Raw genomic sequence first — 27,630 nt, 5'->3', positions numbered from 1 at the left:
TGGCCCCTCTCAGCTCAAGAAAATTAACTCTATCCCAGCCAAAACCAGGACAGTAAGTTCCTAACTGTTCTTAGTGTATGCATTTCACTTTGAGAAGATTGAACATCTTTAAAGCTACCAGTTTATAGCTGAGCAATCATCTTCTCAAGTAGGATTAACCTGCAATGGGGGTCATTCCTGCTTCTGCCCTTTATATGACCAATATCAAGTTTTCAGAGGCACTCAGTTCCCTTTTCTCCGGGATGGCTGTGATCTGCAGCTAGTTATCATTTGTAAAGCACTTTCCAGTCCCCAGAAGAAAAGGTCTTGACGCTGCCCGGCAGAGAGCTATAGGCCCATGCTGGGACACAGCTGGCGGAGTGCCCTGCTCCACAGAGTTTTCCTCATGGTTATTTTAGGATAATTAGCTAATCCAATACTTAGTGTGCTTCATAATTCTTATCTAACATGACCAATTTGCAAATGCACATACTTCTGTTCATGCACAGCTCTAATTGAAGCATATTTGGAGGGCAGACTGCTGAAGCCACAGAGACAGCAGCTGTACCACTACTGCCACAAAATAAGCAGTAGCTGGTGAGTAACAAAACCTTCTTAAAAAGCAGACTGCCTAGGTGCAGGACCCAGACAAGGGAAGGGAAAGCTGTCAGTAATTTTTCTAAAATGTGATCTTGGGTATACAAATGTGTGTGAATGCACTAGACAAACTTGTCCTGGTTTCAGCTGGGATAGAGTTAATTTTCTTCCTAGTAGTTGGTATAGTATCATGTTTTGGATTTAGGATGAGCGTAATGTTGATAACACACTTTAGATGTTGCTGAGCAGTGGTTACACTAAGTCAAGGACTTTTCAGCTTCTCGTGTTGCCCTGCCAGCAAGGAGGCTGGGGGTGCACAAGAAGCTGGGAGGGGACACAGCCAGGACATCTGTCCCCAACTGACCAAAGGGATATTCCATACCATATGATGTCATGCTCAGCATATAAACTAGGAGGAAAGCTGTTGCGGGGGGTGGCACTGCTCAGGAACAGGCTGGGCACTGGTTGTTTGGTGGTGAGCAATTGTTTTTCATTTGCAACATTTGTTTTTTCTTAGGTTTTATTTCTCTTTGTTATTTTCCTTTTCATTACAATCTATTATTACTATTATATTACAATTATTAAACTGTTCTTATCTCAACCCATGAGTTTTCTTCTACCCTTCTGATTCTCTTCGCCATCCCACCCGGGGGGGAGTGAGCGAGAAGCTGTGTGGGGCTTAGTTGCCAACTGGGGTTAAACCATTACAAAACTGCCAGGCTCTCACTGGAGAAGACAGTCACCCCTTCACACCTGGCAATGCAGCACTGTGGAGTGAGACACAATTCAGCTGAAATTTAGAAGCAGCTGTTGCATCAGGGTTTGTTTAAAGCTGTTTTTCTCCAGGAAGTCATTATTTGAAATAAATCTTGTCCATTAAAGAGACACTCTTGAGCAGTTACATAATGCAGCATAGGGTTTGTTAAACTAGAAAAACATAGGATATTCAAAAGCCTAATCTGGATAGAAAAGTTAATATGTGATTTAAGATGGAGCATCTATGTATCTGAAAAATACCTATGTTTTTCTAAATCCAAGCTTTAACATCTCAGAAGCTATTTTTCACTGTTGGGCACTCTTAGAAAAAACCACAGAAAAACCCAAACAAAAACCCTTGCCTCTTTCACTATCTCAAACTGAGCCTGTCAAAATAGATACATCTCTGATTAATAGGGATATATTTTCTTTTAAAACACAGGGTCCACTTTCTACATGTTTTTAACTTGCATTTTCAGAACCATCTGCCCTGTGCATGAGGACATGAATTTGAAGATAATGCTATCTAAGCTCAAAGACAGTGAATGAATGAAAACCAGTCTGAAAAAAAATCCAAAAATCTATGGGATTTATTTGAGTAAAAGAGAAATGTTTAAATATTAACAGCATCTCTATACATAAAATAAACACTTGAAAACCCCTAGTTTGATGTACTATTACAAGTCCTTACTTGGAACAAATCCTCAGCAGTAACAGACAATTGAAAACCAATTGTTGCTTATGGGCAAGCTTCAGGGGTTTTTTACTTGGGGATTGGTATAATCAAACATATCCATCAAAAACTGATTCACAGGCAAAAAGGAAATGAAACTAAAAAACTGTATTTATAATACTGCTTCGGTTTTGAAGCTGTTATGGTTCATATGTTCTTGACCCAAGGATTTAAATACTTATTTATAATTAAAAGCAGAGTCTTGTATTTATGAACTTTCAGCAACCCAGACTTTGTGATGCAAATACTCAGAGCAGTGGAGTTTGATCCAGCCAGATAACACGAATTTGGATTACAAAGACTATTTCACCTCCTTTACACTGAAGCTGTTCTGCAGTTACTACTGCTGTTACAGCAGGGTGAATCAGAGTGTCTCACACTCTTGTCTTCTCACCACAGTGGATGGTCAGGGCTATATTTTTAGGTGGAACAGAGCAAATTTAAGTGACACGCCCGGGATCACAGGAGAATTCTGTTGCAGTAGAGGAATTCAATGAAGAACTATCAAACTCCCTTCTAAGTCTCCTCTTGGTTGAATTCCCCATCCCCCTGAAACTACCTTCTATTAGTTGCCACAACATGTTACATCTCATGCAATGCACTCACAATTGTGTACTCCAGCAAAGTGTGAATATTATCTGACAGATAGCTTATGATCAGTGCACATAAGCAGAGCTCAGGCGGCTTGCTTCTATTTTCAGCTGTACTACCATGACCTCTGATCCATGACAAGGTCACCTGAGTCAATGAAATCCCTGGCTGCTTGTCTCCAGTAATTAAGCAGTAAAACTTTTAAATGCACACCCCAAATTAGGAGGTCACTGTGTTGATTGTCTCTGTAACTACCTTTGTAGGGAAAAAAATACCAGGTCCTAAAGGGCTCTTTAGGCTATACAAAAAAGTCTAATGAGAACCGAGAGCTGGTAGTTAAAGCTGGACATGTCTGAATGAGATGCAAGACAAAGATTTTGAGTGCTGAAACTGAGTAGCCATTTGTAGAAATTATGAAGGTGATAGATTCTGCAGTTCTGGAAATCCTTTGTCTGAAGACCTCAACACTTTTCCAGACAAGATTACCTCAACTGAGAGCTGGTTAATGGGTTCAGCTCAGAAAACTCCATATAGTTGTCATGCCTATGATATGTTTGTGGTGGTCTAATAGCCCCTTCTACTTTAGCCACTTCAACTGCCAACTGCATTGTCCAAGAAAGTAGAAAATATATAATTCAATAGGTCTGTGAAATCTACTGGGTTAGAATAACATATTTTAATAAGATGAAATCTACATATATTAAAAATCTTATGAAAATTTTTAGTGGTTTCAATATAATTGTGGATGACAGCTAATATAAGAAAGATCATTATTTAAACTGAAACTCTGCAATAGTAGCAGGCTGCAAGCAAGATTCTTCTGGAAGAGCAATTCTGGATGATTTTCTAGGAATAAATTTGTTGCCTTTAGAGAGGTGGAGTAAAGAGCAGCCTCCTCCTAAAGAACTCCAGAGGGATGGAATTGAAGAAATGCTCGGCTGATATTAGCCAGAAACTAGACTACAGGCCTCAAAGAATTATGAAATGTGTCCTCTTCTTGTAGAAAGGCCTAGACTGACCTAATGAGGCCCAGTGTGTCCCAGGTGTATGGTCACTCAAAAACTACCCCAGTAGATTTTAACTTTTGGATAAAAGTATTTTAGGTGAAGAAAGAAAAGATCTTTTAATTAGGAGTGCTCTCCTCTATGGCAGTGGCTCTGCATGATTTCTACTGTTTACTAGCAAATAAGACATGGGGGCATACCCTTTGGGGAAATTAATGTCTGTTTTAGCTTTGATGGTGGCCAACAACCACAGCCAAGGAATCTGTCCCTATAGACCAACATAACAGTGGGTTGTCGTTACTACAGAGGAGTAAAATTCAGCTATTACAGAAATTCCTTCTAAAGAAGTTGACTCAAGCTATCAGTCACCTGTGGTTGAGAGACAAGAGAATGTGGAAACAGATTTTCTAAATGTGATTTTAGTTCCCCCAACACCTTCACCAATAACAACTGAACCAGATGGTTTAATTCATTAATAATGCATTTAGAAAGTCTAGTTTATATAGGTGATTTGGGTTGATTTTCTGACTTCTGTAGGAGGCCTAAACTGTGATGTAATGAAGAACCTTGAAATCATCTTTGTTATTGCTAATGAAAGCCAGGAGGAAGAGCTACGACCATCAAAAAACATCAAAACCATCAAAAAATCTATCTGCCATTTGGCCATCTGTCAGGTAACCATAGAATAATCTACCTAATCAATGTTGAGAAAAGGATATTTCTGACATTTCTAAAAATTTCTATGTTCTGTCCTTTTATTCCTTTTTTTTTTTTTTTTTTTTTAATATTGGGACCATTTGCAAATGGCTGACATTTTTGCACCATGCTGACTTTGGCATAGGGTTTACTCTTACTTCAAATGTTTCTCTTTGTATAATGCACGGGCTCTGAAGAAAAACATGATTGCCTTTGATGAAGGGTTTCTTGGAATAACTGTCGTGACTGGTAGAATATGAGTTACTACTATTGATCCCAACAAGCTGTAATACTTCTATGAAGTACAAAATGAGTAGGATCAATGGAGTCAGATTTCTTCTGAACTGTAAAGTGACAGTGTTTTTCTCATATCAAATCACTAATTGTCAGGGATTTCTTTTTTTCCTGTTAGATGTTTTTTTTTCCTTGAATAATCCCTGTATAATGTCTTTTCAAGACACTCACTGATCTTATGTCTTCTCTAATCATTCAATATAAACAGTCTGTGTATAGGAAAGTATGCAATTTTCACTTATAGGCCTCCTCAAGGAAGAATTTCAAAGAATTTTAAATCAGGAAAGTGAAGGATTCATAAAGGTTTGGTCAGAGGCTTCCCTTATTTTTATAAAGAAACAGCACGAAATGACTCAGAAGAACCAGACCTCATTTGCAAAGTGGTGAACTGATGAGAATCACCTAGAGAAAACCTGGACATGTAGAAATAGTGACTGCAAAAAGGCAGGCTGAATTAGGAAAGATAACACTTTGGCTGTGTTCACTTGGAAACTTGGTAAACAATTATTTCTGTGATTACTTGATCTTTTAATTTAATAGTTTGGGGCAATCATCCTTCACTGGTAATGGTTTTTGTCATTCTTAGCTATTTGCCACTCAGCAATATGACACCTTTTATAAATGTTCCGACATCTCATGAAATATTAGCTAACGGGAAAAGACATGTCTTTTGAGGGTAATATGGGAATTAAACAGCTCCTGGAAAAGAACTAACATAATTTATCACTTTTTGAGACAGCTGAAGATCTCAATCAGCCACCTGTTATTTTGGAAATGATCATTAAGCATTAACAAGGCCAATTTGCAGCTTTTAAAGTTCATTTTCAAGCTTTTACTCATGGTTAATATTAATTCACTGTCAGTAACTCATGAATATCAAGAAGCTCTGAAAGGATCTGATCTCCGGTCTCTTAAGTTTCTTCTTCCAAAGCTCAGAGAACACTCCCCATGAGAATGGTTTAATTGAATTAAGGCTGGGGAAGGTTGATGTAGCTGGGCTTTCATCCTGTCTGTAGAAATAACTGAGAAGTCTTACTTCAGCTTCTTTTGAACTTTGCAGACAAACCTATTGCTTCAGGTAGACCAGGAGAAGCAACATAGCTAAAGTACAGAAAAGAGCAGACAGGGTCTTCCCCGCACTCTCCAAATATTGGACCTTAGGAATTGCTTAGATTTCATGAAATCTGCGAAAAGACTAAGGGATTTGCTTAAAATATGGCAACATTGTATTAGGACTGTTCTGTTTCAAGTCTTCTCTCATGCAAGACATCTTCCTGAGCCAGGCACAAGTTTAGAAAGATCAAGCAAGTTTACGAACCCAAGAAGACAGTAAATAATTATTAGGAGTATAGTAAGAGGAAAAGAATCAGTACAGGGCACTAGGAAAAGATTTTAGCTTTGAGGGTGTTTGGTATAACTTACTATACATGTTTCTATTTCTTAAGGAGCAACATGGGGTTTTTTTTAACTGAAGGGGTGAGAGAAGGAAGAGGTTAGACATTCATGCAGTATTGGAATTGCATATAAAACTCGAACTATACACAGAATCTGCATCGATTACTAGGTTTCTTTGTAACTAGTCAGACATGTAAATAACAGTTTTGCCATGATTCCTTTCTGATGGGTCTTTTTGTGGGAGGAGATTGTATGAGGACCAAAAAATCACAGACACACACACCTACTGGAAGTAAAAAGAAGCAGCAGCTTCTTATGAAATAAAGGTCTGACAAAAAAATCTAGCTAAACATTAAATTCCATGTTCCAAATTATGTCTTTAAAAATCTCTAATAGGAAATAAAATTAAAATATATAAAGTAATTTTAAAAACAAAATGTTCTAATACAGAAATATCTGAATGGAATTGTGTGAAATGATCATGACTCTCTATTATAGATCAGATTTTGTTAGCATTGCCAAGTCTTTTTACAACCCTTTTGCTGCTTAGTAATAACTTTTTTTTTAAGGGCAATTAAGGAACTGAAAAATGGGGATTTTTAAAGGGCAATAGTCATTGCAGGAAATTCCTGGCCTGATATAAATAATAATCAGTCAGCACAGAAAACAAATGAGCGAGCAGCACTGGTGGGGTAAAAAGAAATAGTGTAGTATAAAGCAGATGGATTGAAAATCATATGTATTCTGTGAAGAGTTATTCTACAGAAGTCAACAGTTACACAATTAAGTGTTAAAGAATCCAGGTCTGGAGGATACAGGATGTACTAAAGAAGCAGTCTTCCCTTTAACAACAGAATTAAAAAAAAAAAAAAAAAAAAAAGAAAATCCAACCTAAGAAATAATTGGTTCCAAGGGAGAAAAATTTGTAAACTCAGGCTGATTTTGTAAAATGCAGCAAACTCACAAGGTTCTCAGAAATCACTCACTGACCTGACTTTTACTACACATGTAAATAAAACAATTTGGATCTCTTTACAAAGGAGGAGTTCCCATGGGATAAGAAGAGTAGGGTCATACTATGTCATTTTGGAGGTATAATAGCCTTGTTAATATGCAAAGCCACAGGATTCGAGACATACTGGTTTATCAGTAACACCAAAGGGACTGCTCCAGGGACAGCTCTAGCCTTAAGCAAAGCAAGTAGCGACCTGGTGTAACAGACAGCTGAGATGATAGCAAAATGGCAGTTCCCCCTATTGCATACATTAAAACCCTAAAGCCCAAGTTAGAGGTACCAAAGGAAGAGTTAGGTTGTGCTGATAGCCTCCTCTTCTGAGAAACAAGCAACGTAAAAGACAGACAATATTCCTTTGAACTATAAGTGGCCATCTTCATTCCTGGACAGCAGCAGCAAGTTGGTCCAGTTCCTTACTTCTACCCTGTGGCAGAAGCAGTCCAGTCCTGGCTCTTCATTCCCAGCAGGACAGTTTTTGCCCTGAGAAACACTGAGAAACAGAGATGGGATCTCCTGCATGTTTAATTTTAGTAGCTATTTCCTGCACCATTTCTGCTTCCACAGCTGAATCTAACCTCCCTCTCTCAGGGCTCCTCCACCAATCCTCAGACAACGATGGCAAAGCAGTCACAAAGCTAAAGGGGGTGCAGCTTCTCAATCCACATGACACAGCTGAGTATTCACCTTGTGAACCTGTATTGTCTCTGTTGCAGTAGTGGCTTATCTAGCAGCGAGAGTGTGACCATGCAGAGTCTCAGCTGGTGCTGGTTGGGATGCTGCTACCTTGAGCTCCCTCTGCTCTTCTCTACTGCCATTTCCAAAATCAGTAGGGATGGGGACAGTTTAGTCCTGTCCATCTCTTCTGTTACAGATACGTCATTAGGGAAGGATACAGTCCTGAATAAAGTCTTTGACTCAGATAATCCATCACAGCCTTTACTGTTTCATCTTCCACAGGGCTGTAAACTAGATTATTTGATTTAAGCACTGGTGCAGGCATGGAAAACAAAACCAGTTTGTACGCATGTTTACAGCTAAGTGTCATAACCCCACATCCCATTAGATATTACAGGCATCTTCCTCATGACACACTACAGACAAAAAAAGAAACTGGAAATGGAAGTGCTGGTAGTTCTAATGAAGTGTCACTGAGGATGAAAGTGAGGCCAGATAGTCATTTTGTTGCAATTTCAGTATAGACTTCTGAAGTGACAAGCAATGCCAATTTATGTTAGGCAATATCAGTTTACACCAGGTGGCAAATTGGTTTTATCCATATCTCAGGGAAAGCCCTGCTTTGGTTATTTTGTTCATTTGTTTTTTTGTTTGGCCACAGACTTCACCAGTTCCAGGTGGTACATGCAATGGAAAAGCAGAAAATAAGACAATAAAGGAATGATGACCTGCATAACGTGTTGGCTACCCCTCATACTCTTGGAGATATGCAATATACTTCATTGCCCGCTTTGCTTCACATTCATTGCTGCTGCCTGCTCCTAACATTCAGCACTTTGTTCTTCTTTTGCAACACAAAAAGTTGAGGTTTTCCCTTTCATTTCTCACGTGCACCACTTACCTCTCAGAACAAACCTTCCTGACCTTTTCTCACAAGAATTTCAGGGAGTCTTGTACTACAACAGGTTTACAAGCCCTATTGCTTTTAATGATTTATTGGGGAGGAGCGAAGGAAATGAGGAGGGTGAGCAAACTGCAGGTGAAGTTTTGTAGACAAGAATATAGCCATAAAATGTGGGCATGCATATTTTATCTTTCTGTATATTCTAGAAAATAGTAAGTCAGGAATGGATAATGCTTTTATAAAAGAGAAATGCCAGTTTTCCCTTAATATTTATGTGGGCATAGTACTATTTCCTTTTATATTACCTTTTATATCTGGAAGGCTCATAAGGTGCTTTATGTACTTTCTCGAAGGCTATATGAGGAATATTTCACTCATCATTGAGATGCAACTACGTCTGGTGTAAGAGATGTGGCTGTTGTTTCATAGTTCACAGTGAAGCAATGATAAAGCTCAAGATAAGAGGTGAAAGGGAATACTCTGTAAGCTATGTCAGTACATATTACTGTAGGGCTACTGATGGCTGTGTTGATTTATGCTTGGCTATATTTACCCACTGGATCTGGTTGAATTTATATGGCAAGGTAATGTAAGCAGGTTGAAATCAGAGGACAAATAATTTGATATGTTGGTTCGAAGGAGGAGGGGAATTGAGCCACACTTTTATATTACACTCTTGTGTATTTTAGAAAGTAGTTTAGAATTTGTAATACTGGTGCCCTGGAGAATCCAGTCTCCATTACAGTCTTACATGGTGAAGAGGTTGCCTGCTAAATTTTAATTCAGAAGAAGTGTGGTACCCTTCTAGCACCAGGAAAGGTTATGGGAATTTAATAGTAGTACTCAAATGGTCATTGTTGCTATTCTAATGGAGCAGCACTATCTCTCTCCCAAGCAATGTGACTCCTCCGTATGTGTGTTGCAGAATTTCAGATAATCACAGAGCTAGAGGGTTTTCCAAGGATCACCTTGCTGAAAGGAGGGTTGGCTCCTAAACCAGTCCTGAATGGTATTAAACTAATCTTTTCCTAAAGATTCCCAAGCACTGGGGGTTTCTCCCCTGCTTTCTTTGGCAGACAGTTCAGTTTCTACATAATAGGGGTATCTGCAGGCAAGTGGAGTCAGGAAGCAAAGGGGTGTTTGGCACCAGCATGCCAGTGCAGGAAAAATGAACTTGTAAACTGCAAAGTTCATATACCCTGCTTTCCTCTGGCTTTAACAATCCTGTTTTTCTCTAGCACTGACTTCCCCAGGGCACCACTTTGCTAAATCCTCCCCATCAAAATTCTGGGCATTCTCAGGCGCATGTGGTAACTTTTTATAATTCATAATGTGGATTTATCTCTACTCTCCTGTTTAATTTAACCTTTTGAAATAAACATAAAGGAAAACAATGATGTGCCAGGAAGAGGACATTATTAAGAGATACTGTGTGTAATTGACTCAGCGGGATCTTTCAAGCACTTTGGAAAGAAAAAAAAGGAAGACATAGTGGGCACTAAAAGCTCTCAGGGATATAATCTTCATGAGATAATAATCCAGCCAAACACCCAAGATTAGCACTGATAGGAGGTATTTTAAAAATAAATGTGTATGGTTTGGATATATTAAGTTACTCTGAAACTTGTAACTATTATGTGGGCACTACTTTTTTTCAGTTCTGATGATTCAGGAATCTCACCTGTGCCAATGTAAACCTGGAATAACTCTGGGGGGACAGTGTGTATAGTGGCAGAATAAGAGTAAAATTAAGTCCTGGGCATTTTTTTAGCTCAAGGGTCAAATACCCAGGTGTCATAAATTAGGGTATTTTCCTGTAATTTGAAGGCTATGATGGTCTGACTTACATTACTTGACAACCAAGTCAACTAAGGTAACTCCTGATTCACACAGATTCAGAAGAGCTGCGTCAATTTTACACCTTTAAAAGGCAAAAAGCTCAAATAAATTTTTCTCTTGTTTACATTGAAGAAACCCTGCAAATAAATGGTGCCTGCCAATCTAAATGAGGAATTATTTTGGTGAGGGGTCAAAAGTTGCACTTTGGTGTAAATCAGAGTAGGGCTTAACCCCTTTAGACAGCTTTAAAAATAATTGAAGAAACCTTTCATCTAAAGCTGCGCAGCAAATCCCCTTTTTTCATTTTTCGGTCTCCTCTTACAAAAAAAAAAAAACAAACAAAAAAAACCACAAAAAAACAAAAAACCCCCCCAAAACCCAAACAGAAGCATTAATGAGCTATTCAAATATTCAAACCTTGCCAAGGGAGAAAAGATCCTTCAGACATCATGAGCTCAACCTGATAAATCCTTTTTAATTAGTGTATATGCAAACATATTATAAAGCAGTCATGAAGTGGAAACCCCACAATGCAAAAGTAAAGAGGAAATATAGTATGAGTAAGAGAAACTAGAGCCCAAAATATGCCTGCTCTGGCTTTCAGAGAGCACAAAAAGCATGCTTATTAATTGGTTAAGTCCCCCATTAATAAGCTCTCAGCTATGTTCAGTCTGTTCCCTAGCACTTCACACAATGTCTGAGCAGTAATATGCTGATAGAAAGGGCATTTTCTGGTAGCTGATAATGGGGCAGCAAAATGAGAAAGTTGAAAATGAGAAGTGTAATAAATGCACTTTCCTTCTTATTCCAGGTGGTGATTCTCAACTACTCAGTTAAGGGGTTGACTTTATTGGGAGATTTCTCCACTGGGATGTTGTTTGCTCCCCTTTAAGAAGGCATTAATGCCTTTAGGACTATCAGTCACTGAGGCAGTGGGCTGCCATGGGAGTGGCTGGTTGCTGTCTCTGGATAATCCCAGGTTTCTCATGACAGCACTGAGTGTACTGACATCCTTGAAACCTTTTGGCTATTTGCTCTGTCTTTGACTCAGTTTCCCAGTCAGCCCAGGACACCTCAATTGGAAACAGCAGTGCCAAACAGTGATTGAAAATTAAGAGCATTCACAAACAAGGCTTGAACTTTTTATCTTAAAGAGTGAGAACTGTATGTTTTAGATGGAATTGACTGCTAATTTGGGGCCTTTTGCAATCAGACTTTCCCCTGTATTAATGCTGTTAAGGTGAATCATTTGATGAAAAGCAGTGTCTCATAAAATAGAAGAATTCAAACAATTAAATTCTATGCCAAAGACAGTCATGAAAACAAGATTCATAATAAAACTGTGAGCTGGCAATGATGCAGACCCTTCTATATGTCTTTGTGAGGGACAACCTGGCAAATGGGACAGATTTCTGGCTGTTGTAAATTGATGTAGCTCTTCTGCTTTTGCAGGACATACACAGCTTAAACCAATGTCCTCAGCTGACATGTGAAGCTCTGAGGGATCATAAGAAGTGATGAGACAGACCACGGTGACTAGAAAGGTTGTTTTCTTTAAAAAAAAAAAAAAATCCCCTCTCAAGCAGTGAAACATCAGCTCATTTGATCCAGCCTATCTCTCACTGAAGTTGAAAATCATCATTACATCTTTTCCCTAATAATTAATGTGCTTGGCAGCTCTTGTTTCTCTCCTTAAGAAATCCATCTGTATCATAAAGCGCTTATTACTTTACACATATGTGGTACCTTCTATCAGAGGTGGCCAAAGCAGTTTGCAACATTTAATTTTCTGAGCTTCACTAATGTTCTTGCTGAGCTGGTACACAGTATTTTGCTGTTAGGCCTGGATGAATATGTGAAATGAGATTTGGATGTGCATTTGCCATATTTTAAAATAGCTTCCTTAGGATATAATCAAATTCCTTTGGTGTCTTGCTCCCTGCCATCTGTTACATCATCATAATACTGTAACATGTTTAGCAGCCCTGAGTATGACAAGCTTGACTGACAAGGTATGTGATCTTAGAGGCTGAAACTGAGAAGAGGGGTCTTTATAATTCCTCACCACTGACATGTTAGGAAAGCCAGATAAGACTGATTATGCTTTCATAGCTTTCTCTCACTTATTCATCACTCTTTTTCACCAGGACTGTGAAGAAGTCAGTGCATGACAGACACTAAACACACTTGGATTTTTCTGTATAAGATGGGGAATTGTTTGAACACAGCAGAAAGCTGATATTTTCCAAACTTGAGAAGAAACCACACAGAAAATCAGTGATATGGACTCTTTTGGAGTTAAAACCATGCACGTGAATTTGTACCCAACTTCAAATAATTCAAGAGAAAGCATGAGCCAAACCCCTCCAGGCAGACATCTCATAGAACACATTTCTGAACAAGGGTAGCACATGGACCACCTTCTGTCTGTGAGGAATAGTTAACTGGTTGGACTTGACAAAGCAGCACTTCAAATAGTACTCTAGGCAGAAGTTTCTCTTTAAAAAACTGAGGAGTTTTGCATAGGACTTGCTTTACAGGACAGGAGATACAAATCTATGCTGACTATCAGAGCCAGCTGTGATGAGGTGGTTGTGAGTGCCAAGACCATGCCAGAACAGGCAGTCAAAGCAAAGCATGTAGGTTACATACCTGGGTTTCTATTTACTTCCATAGTCAGCTGTGCACACAGAGAAAGAATGGAAAAAGCAAACTGAAGCTTGGAGACAGGCAAGAAAAGAAGATGGAGCCACATGAGTGGAGACAAGACATGAGTTTGTTAGATAGACTGTAAAGGAAATGACTCAGAGATTTGAGACATGGAGGGGCAGTTTGTGCAGGGAGTCCTGAACCAGCTTTTCTGATGTTGTGAAAGTGAGGAGCAAACAAGGGGCGCAGATGAGAGGTTTACACTGATACCATGGGTATCACCATGCAAAGTGGTACTGGGCCTTGGAGCCTTCAGAACAGTGCAGCTGAGCACCAGGAGGAGGATCCAGAGAATGGGAACAGTGGATCTGAAGGAGTGATTGGCAAGTGGTCCTCCTGGGGTGCAGAGATGGAATAGGAAGAAATTTTAGATTATGTCAATGAAAATGTATGATAACACCAAAGTCAGAGAGAGAGGGGTATCTCAACCAGAGTACTAGGAAATAGCACACATTTTAACTCACATTCACAGCACTGCTTCTAATCTCTCTCTGTCCCACTCAGCTCATGTTTAAAAAATAAAATAAAATAAAGGAGGTGAAGAGTGTTTTTCCCTGGAATCTAAATTCTCTGGGATAATCTGTGTTAGAAGGGCATGAGATGGCTCATAAAAGGAAAGTATAACAGATCTGGCTCAGTTAGTGAATTATACAGTGCTTCCAGGTCGTTGCTTGCAATATAGAAAATTCATAAAGAGGGTTGATTAGGGGCACTGGACAGAAATCAGAGGAGGTATTAGCTCTCATACTACAGAAACCTGACATACTTCTCACAGATGGATTTGTCATCCTTTATTTGGATACTCTGGTAAACTCCAAACTCCTTAAGAAAAAAATCAAGTTGGTCCATGTTTTGAAAACTGGATAAGAAATGTGGGTCTGCTCTCATTTATTCTAAGGCTCTTTTCCATGATGGCACTGAATTGGGCTATAAAGCGAGCATAAATGCAATTTATGTCCATTACATGTAAAGAGGGATGAGTTCAAATGGTAATCCAGCCATGTATCATCACGCTGCAGACTGCGAAATGGAATCCATTACGGGACCGTGACTCTGTCCAAGGTACTGAAACCTCACCATGTCTAGATACCCCTGAGAGAAGGTCATTTTATGTGGGTTTGGGTTTTTTTTAAACCTTCCCATTGACTAAGAAATCTTTTTCTTTTTTTCTTTCTTTTTTTTCCCTCACTGGGTTATGTTCTATTATATTCCTGCAGTAACACTTTAGATTAACAGCCCAGTTAATTAATATGGAATCCAAGTGGAAATGCTATAGAAGCACTTGTGACATTCACATTAATAACGGAGGGGGTTCATCAAAATTAATGTTATTACAGTAAATACCAAGAAAATTAACTGTGATTAGCTCATTATTTTAAATTGTCTTCCCATCTGCATTTGGCTCTTCCAGACAGTTGTACAGAATAGGTATGGTGATGATTCAGGACTTGGAATCAGAAAGAAAACAGAAAGCACAATGAGCTGTGATCAGTATTAGAGAAAGACTTTAATCATGGCTCAGGTTTACTTTCTTATAAGGCACTTAAATCTTGGAAGCCTCCTGTCCTCATGTTCCTATTCAACATATCTAGGAAGTTTTGATAGTACCATATTAGAAATTTTTATTTATTGGTGATTGAGAAAAGACTCCAATGTAGGAAAAGTCTCTCTGTGTGTGGTGTCATAGTGGTATTAGGAGATGATTCCTGCATCACCCATCTCTGAGGCTAAATTCATGTGATGATAATAGATAAGAAAATTAAGGTATAGAATGATGATCACGTGAAGTGACTTGACAACTGCCAATTGGAAAAACAGACCTTATATTCAAGTCTTTTGGGTCTTTATCCAGTATACTGTTAATTTGTTCCACCACTATCACAAATATACAGATAATATCTTTCTGGATAGAAGTACTATTCCATATCATCCTTGTTGAATATCTAACACAGAAAGCAAATAGGACAAATCAAAACATTTGGGTGCCCTACAATATTCAAGAAAATGAGAGGGGAAAAAAGAGTTTCAGATCAGAAAGCATATGGAATATGAGGACATGCAGAAAGATATCTATGTGTTCTGCTCTGCAGCAGCAACACGAGTGTGCGGAATCAGGAATACACAGATTTGCATTTTGAAAAATTGTCTGTTTGTTGTTTTCCACCTCTCATTTTCAAGTTGAATAAAAGACCACATAAAATAAACAGTCACCTGATGTAAATATTTGTAACTTAGTTTAACAGGAGCTATTTTGGTATGCTACAGAAAAGAAACTGGGCCTTAGAACTCTGCATAAATAAGAAATATAATAATAACATGTAGGATATTAAACACTTAGTGTAGATAAAAGTAATGGTAATTAAATAAAAATTATGTAAAAAATGGAGGAAATCAGTTATCTGATACACCCAGTTTATTAATATCATCATCAACTTCAGTGGAGTTTTTCTGATTTATGCCATTTTGAGATCTCATTGAGAAGCTGTGGTGCCAAAACCAGAGTTTGAATGAACTGAAAATCCACAGCTGTTTGGTTCAGTGATGTCTGTGTTTTTTCCTAGGTGTGATTTTATTTCCTAAAACCCCTGTGATGTCCTTAGTGCTCTCATCATTGATACTTGCTGAGAAGTGCCTTCAATATGCATATAACTGATTCAGTAAAAATAAATAATAGAAGGAAATCATAGTAATTCCTGAATTAACTTTGGCTTTCATTTTAACATTCAGATTTAACAAAATGCCTCTTTTTGTAAGGAGAATTGCTTTTTTTTTCTTGCTTTAAATTAAATTTCTTCAAACAGAGAAATGAGTTTTCTGCTTCTGTTGAAGTTGAAGCAGAGATGACAAAATGAACTGCCTATCTTCTTAACAGGAAACCTTACATTTGAAAATACCATTCTGAATAGAATCTGGGAATTTGTACACACTCGTTTGTCACAGAGGCCATGAAAGCAGTACCCTCCATTCCTCTCTGGAGAGAAGGAATGAGCTATCCCAGCAGTGATACTACTGCAAACTGCAACTAAACATAGGAGATTTCTGAAGTCTACTACCATGGTCCATTTCAAAGACAAGCAATTTTTTCCCCTCTAAGGCCTGCTCTGGAACAGGAGGGTATATGTCTTTGAACTCACAGAGGGATCCTTCATTTTGTCTGTTGTCACTAAATTTGTTTTGCATCTTTAATGGAACCAACAAAAACAAACTAAGAAAATCATTAAGGTTAAATCTGCTCTGCTCAAATCGTTGTTCTGCTAGAATATATTTAGGAGTCAGAATAGGGAAGTTGAAGGTGAGGTAGATGGGGCTATTGACTGATGCAGCGGGTAACACACAGGTTGGATAAATCAGCCTGTGGTAGGTGTTGCAGTCCCAGCCTTTCCACTGTCTCAGGGTGTGACAGTGACAACTCAGTTTGTCCATGCCTTAGTTCACCCAGCTGTGATAATGATTGTCTTTCTATTAGAGGCTGCTGAATGGTTCTGGTTAGTTCATTAATGCACATAAAGACTTTTTAGCATCTCCTGAAAACATTACTGTCATTTACAAGGCACACCATTCTTGATGTCAAATTAATCTACAGCAATAAAGGACTGGGCTGCACACCTCTGACATACTACATCTGTAAAAGTATGTGCAGAGACTGCACATGTTTTGTGAAGAAAAAACAAAAACAAACCTCTCTTTAGCCTCATCTATTAATTAATCTATTTTTAAAAATGATTCAGAGACAATGTAACAGGGAAAGCAGTCAATTTGCAGTTCTTCAATTTGATTAAATGCTGCCTCTGTCTCTGATAATTCAGGGTTAAAAAAGAGGGAGTAATGGTAAACATGTGAACTATTATTTCATATATAAAATATGTTTTACAGAAAAAAGAAATTTTATGAAACAACTTCTCAATATATGGATAACCATCTTCCACACCCGTGCATATGGACATGTGTACACATACCTTTGTAAAAATTAAAAGGTGAAAAGGGATAGGCAAAAGACATCTCAGGTGGCCAGGAGGATTACTAATATGAAAACTCTCTTTATTGATTAGTATCATGCTAATTGAGATGCTTGCAGCATTGTAAATCATCTTGCTGCATCAAGCTGAACGAAAGACTTACAAAAAAAACAGAGACAGAAGAGATGGGACATGTTGATTTAAAACAAAAAAAATTCAAAGAAGCATAAGGACAATCTGCTACACTGCTAAATTTATTCTGAATCAGCTGAGCTATTCTGATTTCCAGCAGGTGAATCTGGTCCTTAAAATGAGGAAAGTGGGATTTTGACAGCCTTTTCCTTTTACAAAGCCCAAATTGTCAGTGAGCCTAAAGTTTGCTCCTATGAGTCCACCCTCAGCAACTTCAGTCGTAGGCTTAGCATCTTGCTGGATTGAGCCCATAAACAGTAGGCCAGATCTGGCAGAGTTCCCCGCAAAGGTACAAAGCTGATCCATTTGAAAAGCACATCAACATTTTTTACAGCTGGCCATGGGCTCAAAATGCTCCTTTCAGGGACGGGGACAGGACAGTCACATCCTGTCTTGCTGCTGCAGTGAACAGCATGATCTGTAACTGATGGAGGCCACACCTGTGAAGGGGAAACAACCCAGAAATACTGAGACATAATTCATGTATCATGGATAACTGTGCCTCCATAAAAATACCCGAGGAGGTCAGAATGAGAACCCATGTCCTTTTCTTCCAAACATACTATATTTCATCTGAAGGAGAATTGGCCCTTTCAGAAGTAAAGTCTCTATCACCTTTGTGAGCCCAAATATAAGTAGCACAGCCATTTATGGTTTGCCTTAGCAGGATCACATATAACAGAAACAAAATAATTACATATTTTTTCTCATTTGTACAGCAAAACATCAAGGAGAAAAATCTCATCTTTCTTTATTCCATCCTTTTCAGGTCCAGAGATGATGGGGATGAAGTATCAATTTATCAAAATCCCTGAACTACTGTGTAATTAACTTGAACCAAGCAAGAGAGAGATTTTCCTGTGATTTTGTATTACAGTCAACCTAAGTATGAAAGGAAACAGTGTAAGGACAATATGCAGTATGATAAAAGTTAATATTCTAGAAGATAATGAGATGTAAATTGCCAGTTGGAACAATGCCTACAGGCCCAACTCTTCAAATTTTTTTGCCAAAGATAGGGGTATTTTTATGTATTAATAATAATTTTCAGTTCTTGAGCTCTTTATAAAGGAGATCAGTAACAAAATGCCTTTTCTTTCCAGAGAAAGAAATTAAAGCAAAAAGAGGTATGATATACAGAGCTCCTTAGCTGACCAGGTACTCATCACCATACCACAGACTTCCTGAGTTTCCTTTTAAATTCTGAAGTATGATGGCTTTTACATACTGTACAGTTTGTCAAGCATTAAATAATGACCATGTGGTTGGGGCAATAGTTTGAATTCAGAAATCAGCTTTCAGACAAAATTAAATAGTCAAGAACTTCTGCTGTTCAAAGTGTGTCCCAACACACATTGTATCACTCTTGCCATGCACATTAACCTAGTGTTTAGCAAATCACACTAAGTACTCAGATTCCTGTTTTAAATGAGCAGGGGTTGGTTATGGGCAAGAGATGTGATTTAGGCATTTTCTGCATTCCAAAAGGGATTTAGACATCTGAGCTAGACATAGACCTCCCTCTGGCCTAGAAGTGTGGTCTAGGGACTAAAGCACTGGATTTCAAGTCAGAAGACTTGCATCCTGCTCCTGGCTCAGCCATGTGGCAGCTGATGACCTTGGATTTAATAGCTCTTTCCTAGGACAACCTTACCTCATCCTCTGGTTTGTCTCAAGACAGCTACTTCCACAGTCCTATATTCCTCCTAGATCTAGCCCTACACACATATAGGTCTCTCTTCTCTAACTGTCTGGAAGATCACATTTCTATCAAAGTCCTACAATGCAGTAATTTTCATTTCAAACATTTTTGAAGACTGACTACTTATGTTGCACCAACAGCTGTGTCTTCCCGAATACTCTTGATCCTGTGCAGGGAGAATTATAATAGTCCAGCTGGGCAGTCTGCCACAGCCATAGGCGAATGTGTCACTACTCCTTGGCCTCAAAGCAATTCAGTGACAATCATTGGTTCTCTGCTGTTAAAGGCTAAAAAAGATCTTCCCCGATTCTTTGGCTGGGGTCCTGTCATTCAGAAGCAACAAGTCTAACTTTACTGCAAATTGCTTTGATGAGCTCTAGTACATAGTTACAAACACATTAGACATGGGCTCACTGGCTCCCTAATTTGTGCTCTGAGAAAGCTGAGACAAAACAGTCTGCACTTGCATGTTTTGTGATTTAGTGTTTGCAAAGTGCTTTACGATCTGTGGTGCTGTGTCACTGCTGTTCTGGAAAAGTGCTGCCACAAACAGACAATGGCACTTTTCTGTTCCAGTCACTCAGGGACAAGATAATAGCTGCAACTCTGTCTTTTTGTGTGCAGAGCATCATGCAACAACCCTCCCATCTGGGATGCTCTCATCATTAATATAAGTAAGTTGTTGCTTCAAGAGAGCCTTGCTTTCCTGTTTCTTTAGCCTGGCTTCTCTTACCTGTTTGAAAATATGTCCTAACTGCCAGTCTAAAACATGTATCTCCACAAAGGGTTGTTTCTCTAAGCAAATATAATAATCACCAATGTCACAATGACCCAAGCCAGATGTTCAGCTCGATATTGTGCTGAAATGCCTTTTTCTGGTATGCACACTATGGATGAAAGGGTTCATTTCCGTAGGATTGAGAGATTTTTTAATCTTTCAAAGGAAGAGATGAACTTATTTTAAAATAAATGCTATGCAGCATTGTCCTCTGGACAACTGCCATTCTCTCTACTACATACAGATGGTTAACTACGTGAAAGAAAATATTCATTTTCCTTGCTGGTCCAGACACTGGGCTGGTAGGAAAACTAACATGGATATGTGGAAAATAGAAAAACTAAAAGGTTACTCTGTCCTGAAGTCTGATTAAAAAGGGGGGCAAAAAAAACAGTCACCCATTTCAGGTCCAAGATCTGGTGATTATTGTTATGAAACTTTTTTTTTTAATTAATTTAGGGTGAATCTTAAAGGTTTAAATTTACAAACCCAAAACATAGTAAAAGTCTTCCCACTTAAATCATGATGGAAAAATCTAGAGGTGGGAGACATTCTTTTTGACATGGGTCAGACTTTTCATTCAGATTTGGTTTATGTTTTTTTATAAATAAATAGATAAATAGAAAACAAAAGGAATGAAAGATCAAATCATTCTGGTTTAAATGCCACAATTAGAATGTTTTAACTCCATTTTCACATTTTATTTCAGTTTTTGAAACTTTTTCAGTTCTGAAGTTAGAAGCAACATGTTTCGGTGAATATATAACAAATCGGTGTATATAACAAATTAGCATTTTCCAACTGGAGTAAAGTCTCTATTACTTCTCTTTAGAGATGAATCATCATCATAAGATGACTGCCATCTTAGCCAGCACTGGGGACAGAGACAAATGTCTCTAGTTGAAGTCATAAGTCTCTACAGTAATAATCTCAGTGCTGGGCACTGTGAGCTCTAGCTATAATAGCTTTCCTATATCTTATTTTGGGTGTGTCAAGAACTGACCAGTGATTTAATGACCTCAGAACAATGCAGTGGTGTTATTCCAAGCTGGTGAATGGAAAGAGTTTTTTTGATCACAAGGGTTGGTTGAGAGATCTTTGTGGCTGAAATAGGGTTTGCTTCATCTCAGAGTAACTCAGTAAAAAGCATCTTACCAGGATGCATTAATGGTTCCGCTGCTCACTGACAAAGAAAAACAGTATCAAGGTTTTTCATCTCCTTTCAGAGGTTAAGAAATAACAATTCCTTTACCAATCAAACAGAAACCACTGAGAACTCAACTTGTGAGACCCAGTTCTTGGTAGTAACTTCTAATCCTGTAATGATAGGTTAGGACAAAAATTTGGTGGTCATGGTGATGCTGTCCACACAGATAGATGAATATCATACTCTTGTTGCTAATTTAAATCCCTTAAAGCAGTCTTTGCTTGGAACAGGGTGCTGGGAATAAACAAATCTAGCTGACAAATGCACGAGGGAAATCAATCAGCCACAATAACTCTTTAGTGTCCTTTGCCAAATGGTGCAGCAAAAATAAATGTTTGTTGTAAGAACAGCTCTTTTGCAAAGTTAAGTTGTTCTGAAGGAAGCTGATCAAAGTTTTCTTGGCATCAGTTAGTATTGCAGAACACTATTGTCCAACTGTAGATAAGTGTTTCTCCAGAAGTGCAAATTATCACTGCACCTGCAAGCATGGACTAAGATTTTAATTCTGTCCCTGTGATTTTCCCTATTCATCACCTTTCGGACACACCATTTCATTAGGATTTAACCAGGAGATTAGAAGATTGGGTGAAGAGGAAGAAGCTTTGGGATTGCTACCTCGAGATGTTCTCTACCTGTGGCTCTCTACTGCTGTGCCAGCTGTGTGATAGGGTAGTCAAGAGTTTTAATTCTGGCAATGGAGAGATAAGCAAAGAGTAATTTGCAACTCAGGCTGGAATAAGGATATAGTTCAGTTCATGGATTGTTTGTTTATTTGTTTGTTAATGTGGTCTGGGAGAGCATTTATAATCTGATTTTCTTTGAGCATGCCCTGTGTTTGTGCTCAACAGGCCTGTCACCAAGAGGTAAATAAAAAACCCAATCTCCTGTCTAGGAGCTTGATTTTAAAATAATTGAGAGAAAAGAAGTATATCAACTCTTAGTTCAGATTTCTTAAGTTCTTCTCCTTGAAGGATGAGTTTCTAGTGAGGAAAGACTCCTGGGTTTTGTTCCTGGTCATGCCTATTCACAATTTGTCCCTCAAATGGCCATCCCACTATCAGATGGCTTTAGAGCAGCTGACCTTTGTTGCTACATGAACTTTCTGCTCACAGTTACACCATGTTCCACTCCCACTGCCTGTAACAGTTAAAGAGAATGCAGGTTTCTAAGATCACCCCCGGACAGGGATACCAGAGACAGTTCTGGCATATTTTATTGCATGCTTATCCTGTATAGCTCTGTAACTGTGTTGCCCTGTTATGTGTACTATGCAATGGATATAGGTTATCCTTGGAGAAACCATCATAATTCATAAACAGCTGGGTTTTACTGGCACTACTTATGTGTATATACATACATATATGTGTGTGTTTCTTAAAGAGAAACAAATAGTTCTTCCTTGTGATGTAAGCATAGCTTTATAGCTACACATGAATGACTAGGGATGCCAGTAATTTTCTGGGAGGAGCTTCACCTTCTTGAGAGCTGTATTATGAGGGTTTTCCCCATAAAAGTATGGGAAAGGATAAAAAGGATATGCTTTATCATCTTTCCTTGAAATTCCCTTTTTTCCTCCCCAATAGCAGCCATAAACCACACTGCCGAAGGACCCATTGCACATTCATCACTTCTTTCTTCTGCATCACAAAGCTTCGCAGCCTTCAACTGCCAATGCAACTCCAGCCTCCAAGATGCTGTTAGTCACAGATGACAGGAACAAGACCCTTGGGAAGAGGAGTTGTTGGGTCAGCGCTAGCATGGGTGCGTGGGTCAGTGCTAGGTTTAGACTCCACGAGCACTGGCTTCCAATCTCGGCTCTGCTGACACTTTGTATGTTAATGCCTTGACTTCCTGGCTGAAGCATGTTAATGATGACATTTACTCCTGTCTGTTTTGACAGAGAGATGTTGCAGCAGAGCTGTTACAGGGACTTCCTGTGAATTTTGAGGGCACAAGGTAAAGCTAAGCTGTGGCCTTGAGATGTAGCCGATCTTTTTCTCCTCTCCTCTTCCCTCATCCAGCCAGCCAGCCATTTGGGCTCTGGAGAGGAGGGTAGGACACGGGGATGCTGGCTAGAGAAACTGCAGGCCATCTCTAGGCAAAGCTTCTTATATTTCAACTTTTTTTTTTTTTTTAAGTTATCTTTCAGATGTGTCTTTTGATAATATTTGTTTTACTGTCTGTTTGGACAGCACCTTGACCTTAGCTGTGGCCTGTTATCAGAATTCAGAAACAGAGCCAGAGACCAGTCCCTTGCTCCCACCAGAGCCCTGGTGTTCTCACAGTGCCTCTCCATCTGCATTGATTCATGGTCTGCCCATCTCTTCTAGTCCAGACTAGCTGGAGCTGTAGCAAACCTCTGTTTCTGCCTGTGTCTGTATGTCTGCAGGCTGTGATCCTCTCAGATCACACACACACAAAGATCAGGCAGCGGAGCACCAAACCCTCCCAAAGCCCAAGGGTGCTACACGTGTCAGTAGTGACAGGCCAACATGCTGCAGGATGGCCCTGGTGCCACAGCAGGGCCCAGAGGAGAGTTGTACTGTTAGATATCTCTCTGATGAGAGTGAAAAGCCAGGTTCTTGCTGCTACTGAACATTGCAAATCCCACATGTTTTCTTTCTTTAAAGAAGAGATGTAGAAATTCATATGTTTCATCTGTATTTACTATCCTGTTTTTTCTAGGTGAGTTTATGAAGGGGAAAGACCTTATACGAAGTGACTATGGTTCAGAGAGGGAGGCTGGAGCCCTCTGTTCTACCCCACATCTCAGCTCAGGCAACTAAACACCCTGTTCTAAAGCATTAGAGCATAAAACTCCACCTTTTTCCAGATTGGTTCCGAAGTTACAACTCCAAACCTCTGGATATAAATGCTTAGGCAGCTGATTCGGAGGCTAAAAAGAGCAGTCACTGGAAGGTTTGCCCATGGTAGAAATGGAGCAGGGGTGTTACCCCCAGCTGTAAACTCTGACATTAATTAGCCATTAGAGGGAGACAAAGAGCTGTGTTGCTTGCACTTCACCACGGTTCTGCAGAGGCAGTTACTCAGTATTGCCCAGCTGCTCAATCCAGATGTTGTTTTATTTAGCAATGGGTAAAGCAACTTCTAAGCAACTCCTGCCACCATGAGGATGGGATAGCTGCAGGGCTGCTCCCCATTTCAGGGGCCACTTCTAGATACACAGGGCTAGCTTTTGCTCTCTACAGTGATTCAGATAAACATGAAAGGCTCAAGCTACAGACACTGCAGCCTGCCTTCCCTACTTGCCATACCAGTTCAGCTAAAGCTTCTAGGTCATCTAGCCAAACAGAAGCTGACACCCCCTCCTTCCCCCAATACATTTCAGCTTTCTTTTGCACAAGGAGAATGAGGAAAGGGTTTACTAATAAACTCCTAACTCCTACATTCCTAATAAACTTGGACCAAAGAACATGCATTCAGCCCATAGTACACAGAGTTATCCTTTAAGCACTATTATCTCATAATGTTCTAAAATTATTTTCCCAAGGATTCATTTGACTAGTGACATGCAGTGTAAGGCAAGGGACCCATGCAGGCTTATCATAATTCTTTCTATCACATCTGTGAAACTGCCTGAGGGAGAAGTGTGGGACAGGGGGGAATGAACAAAACTTGCCAAAATTTGAGACCAGACATGCTAACATTAAACTCCAAATCTTTCTGTCACTGTATTTTAGTGGTTTAATTCACCATGGAGAAAAATGTTAAGAAGGGGAAGATATCAGAAGCTGAGCATATTGGAAGGTAATATAGAAGGGAAGGCGGTAATACAACTCTTCATATTCTTGACAAGGTTACTTGGGAAGTTTGCAAAGTGTCCCTCTCTTTCAGTCTGTGCTCTCCCATAAATCTTGCTTTTTGTATCAACATGAAATGGGGCACAGCATTCAAACAAGTTCCAGCTTGGGGGGATTCATGGGGGTAGCCTCATTGCTGGAAGAGTAGCAAGCATTGCATTTCAGAATGCCCTCAGCAGTACACCCCTTCATTAATTACACAGGACTTGAGCTAAACAAAATGAAGAGGAAAAGCAGTATATCATTTTTATATGAAGGCTTTACATGATGATAAACAATATTGTACACAAGATTTTAATGAGAAAAATTATGTTTCTGTTGTAAAACAGTAACACAAAATATTCAAGCAAGTAAGGAAAGGAGTTTTCCACCTCTAGGATTGGTTTCTGCCGAACAAACATGCCTGAAAATGTTTCAAGTTGCTTTTTCCACTTGTGGAATGCAGGCAAGGTGTCTTGGGGACAGATTCTGAACTGGCAGAAATCAGGACAACTCTGCTGTCTCTGGGGAAGTTCAATTTTCACCAACTGAAACTGTTACAGGTAAAATAATAGTTTGAACCATGAATGCAAACAGGTGGCAGATAATTGGGTGTACACGTGTGAGGAGGTGAATGACCAAAGCTGAACTTTTTGGCTATTCATGCATTGTAGTCTACTGCTCTGCATGTAGGTAATTTAGGTTGGGAAAACAGGGGACCTGGGGAATTGGAGAAAGAGGAGGTAGTTTGAAAAGATTTCCCAAAAATAAATGGTTTTAGAAGGAAGGAATGGGGCCAGAAAGAAGAAGTTGAAGATCCTGCTGGAGGAAAGAAGTGGGGAAGATCATAGAGATCAGGAAGATGAATGCTTGAGGACAGTCAGTGACCTTGGCTGGTAATGCCATCTCTTTGTGGGGAAGGGAAATTGAGACCTGGCAAATGCCTAAGGCTGGGGGAGAGTGAGCATGTGAGTGTATTTTTGAGATAATCAAGTAAGCTAAAAGCTCTAATCTCACTTGTTCTTAAATAAATGCCAGTATCCAGATTCACTGTGGGCTGTGGTTTACTCTGTCTCGCCCTTGCCAAAGACCCAATCCCAATCAGTCATTGTAATTTCATTGTCCTGTATATAGTTTAGCGAAAGCTGCTTTCCCTCCAGAGTTGTCCCAGTCCCTGTGAAAGGGGTGAGCTTAATTGATAATGCAGCTCACAGCACAATATTGAACTACACAGTCAATCAGAAACACAGAAGTTAAATCTTTTTCTTTCCTTATGTGTCCTCTTTGGGCAGTTTCACACTTATGCAATTCATTGAAAATCAAAATAAGTACAACCCTACACAGGGAAAATTGCATTTGAAGGTTTCCCAGAGACTCAGTGCTGACCAGCACTAAGAGATTACTTTATCAGCCTTGAAAGAAATATTCATCACCATTTTGGCAGCTTTGTCATTCAAGTGGCAAGAAGAATTCAGTTTTCCATTCAGCAGGTGCTAATAGAGTTATATCAAATCCTAAGCATGGGAGAAAATAACCCACACATACATATACATGCACAGTGCTCCTGCCCTTCCCCCACCACCTCTTCAAAGCTCAGCAGTGGAAGGGATCTGACCCGACATGTTACAGCCAAGTTGTTATTTCATGCCCTGTAAACATGTGCCAGATGATTGCTTCATCCCCTCAGGTGGAAGGATGGAAAAATATCAGGTCCTCACTTGCTAACAAACCTTGGGACTCAATCTGCTTCTCCCTTTAAACACCAAATCTGTTGCTTTGTATCTGGGAGGCTTTTCACGGCTTCCCTTCAGTCCCGCTAAAGATTTGACTTTAGACCCTGAGTGTTGGCACTGCTGAAGAACTCAAGATTTATCTAGGAGGGACAAGAACTGAATTGAGTAGGGCCCACCAGAAGAAATGTCACTTAAATGAGGGACACTTGCTATTTCCAGCGGCCTAGCTCTTGATTTGTGAAGAAAATGGGACCTTGTTGAGGAAGAAAAAGGTTTCCTTGCAGACAAAGGGATGTCTTTGTAAATGACATACCAACACACACTTAATATTATGAGGTCAAGCCATTTGGTGTTTTGATTTGTGAGTGGGAAAGTGTATAGACATCTGGTCCCTTCAAATTTCCTCTACCTTGGCTCTGATACTGTAGGAACATTGCTGTTTATGTATGATTATTTTAAAGTGAATTAAGAGAGATTTTAGCTTTAGTTTGTAGGGTTACCTAGGCAGCTGAACCTAGGCACCTAGCAGTGAGAAGCAGAAGATCCAGTGGAGTAGTTGGAATGGCCAGATGAGAGCAGGAAAAATTGTAGTCTTCCCAAGATAAGTTGTTCCTGTCTGTGAACCAGGGAAAAATGTCTTTTAGCTGCAGAGGAGGAAAAAAGAAAGGTATTTCTCACATACTGGAAAGTAATAGAAAGGACCTGATTTCTTACAGCAAACTGAAGTAATCTCTGTTTAACTATATCAGCTGCAGGGCTAGGTCCTGCTATGAGGGTTACCTGATAGTCTCAAAGTTTCGGTGTTGATTACAGAAATAACAGAGGGCAAAGGAACCCTTCAGCTGAGAGACACAAAGCAATGCTCGAGCTTAAACCCCGCTATTTCTCACATAAAGTTTTGATAGACTGCACACAACTCCCCCGTTACATTTTCTCATTGTTGACATATTTCTGAAGGAACCACTTGACACTGTGTGTATTCATGCTGCTTTTCCCGTTAAAAATATCAACCTCATTGATACCTTGAGTGGGAAGTTGAGTCCCTGAAACTCTGAAAGACCCTTCCCCCTTGGGT

General features: G+C 39.4%; 1 long non-coding RNA gene across 1 annotated transcript in view; it reads left to right on the top strand.

Moving 5' to 3' along the window:
• The first annotated feature begins 484 nt into the window (after window positions 1-484).
• Window positions 485-27,630, top strand: part of LOC141925663 (uncharacterized) — a 66,857-nt gene continuing 39,711 nt past the window's right edge. Inside the window, exons 1-2 of the long non-coding RNA XR_012623901.1 lie at window positions 485-576; window positions 4,198-4,334. This is a non-coding gene — a long non-coding RNA (uncharacterized LOC141925663). The remainder of the gene's footprint in view (window positions 577-4,197; window positions 4,335-27,630) is intronic.

The sequence above is a fragment of the Strix aluco genome, chromosome 7, assembly GCF_031877795.1.
Source record: "Strix aluco isolate bStrAlu1 chromosome 7, bStrAlu1.hap1, whole genome shotgun sequence".
NCBI classification, from domain to species: Eukaryota; Metazoa; Chordata; class Aves; order Strigiformes; family Strigidae; genus Strix; species Strix aluco.
This window is presented reverse-complemented; position numbering and strand designations above follow the sequence as displayed.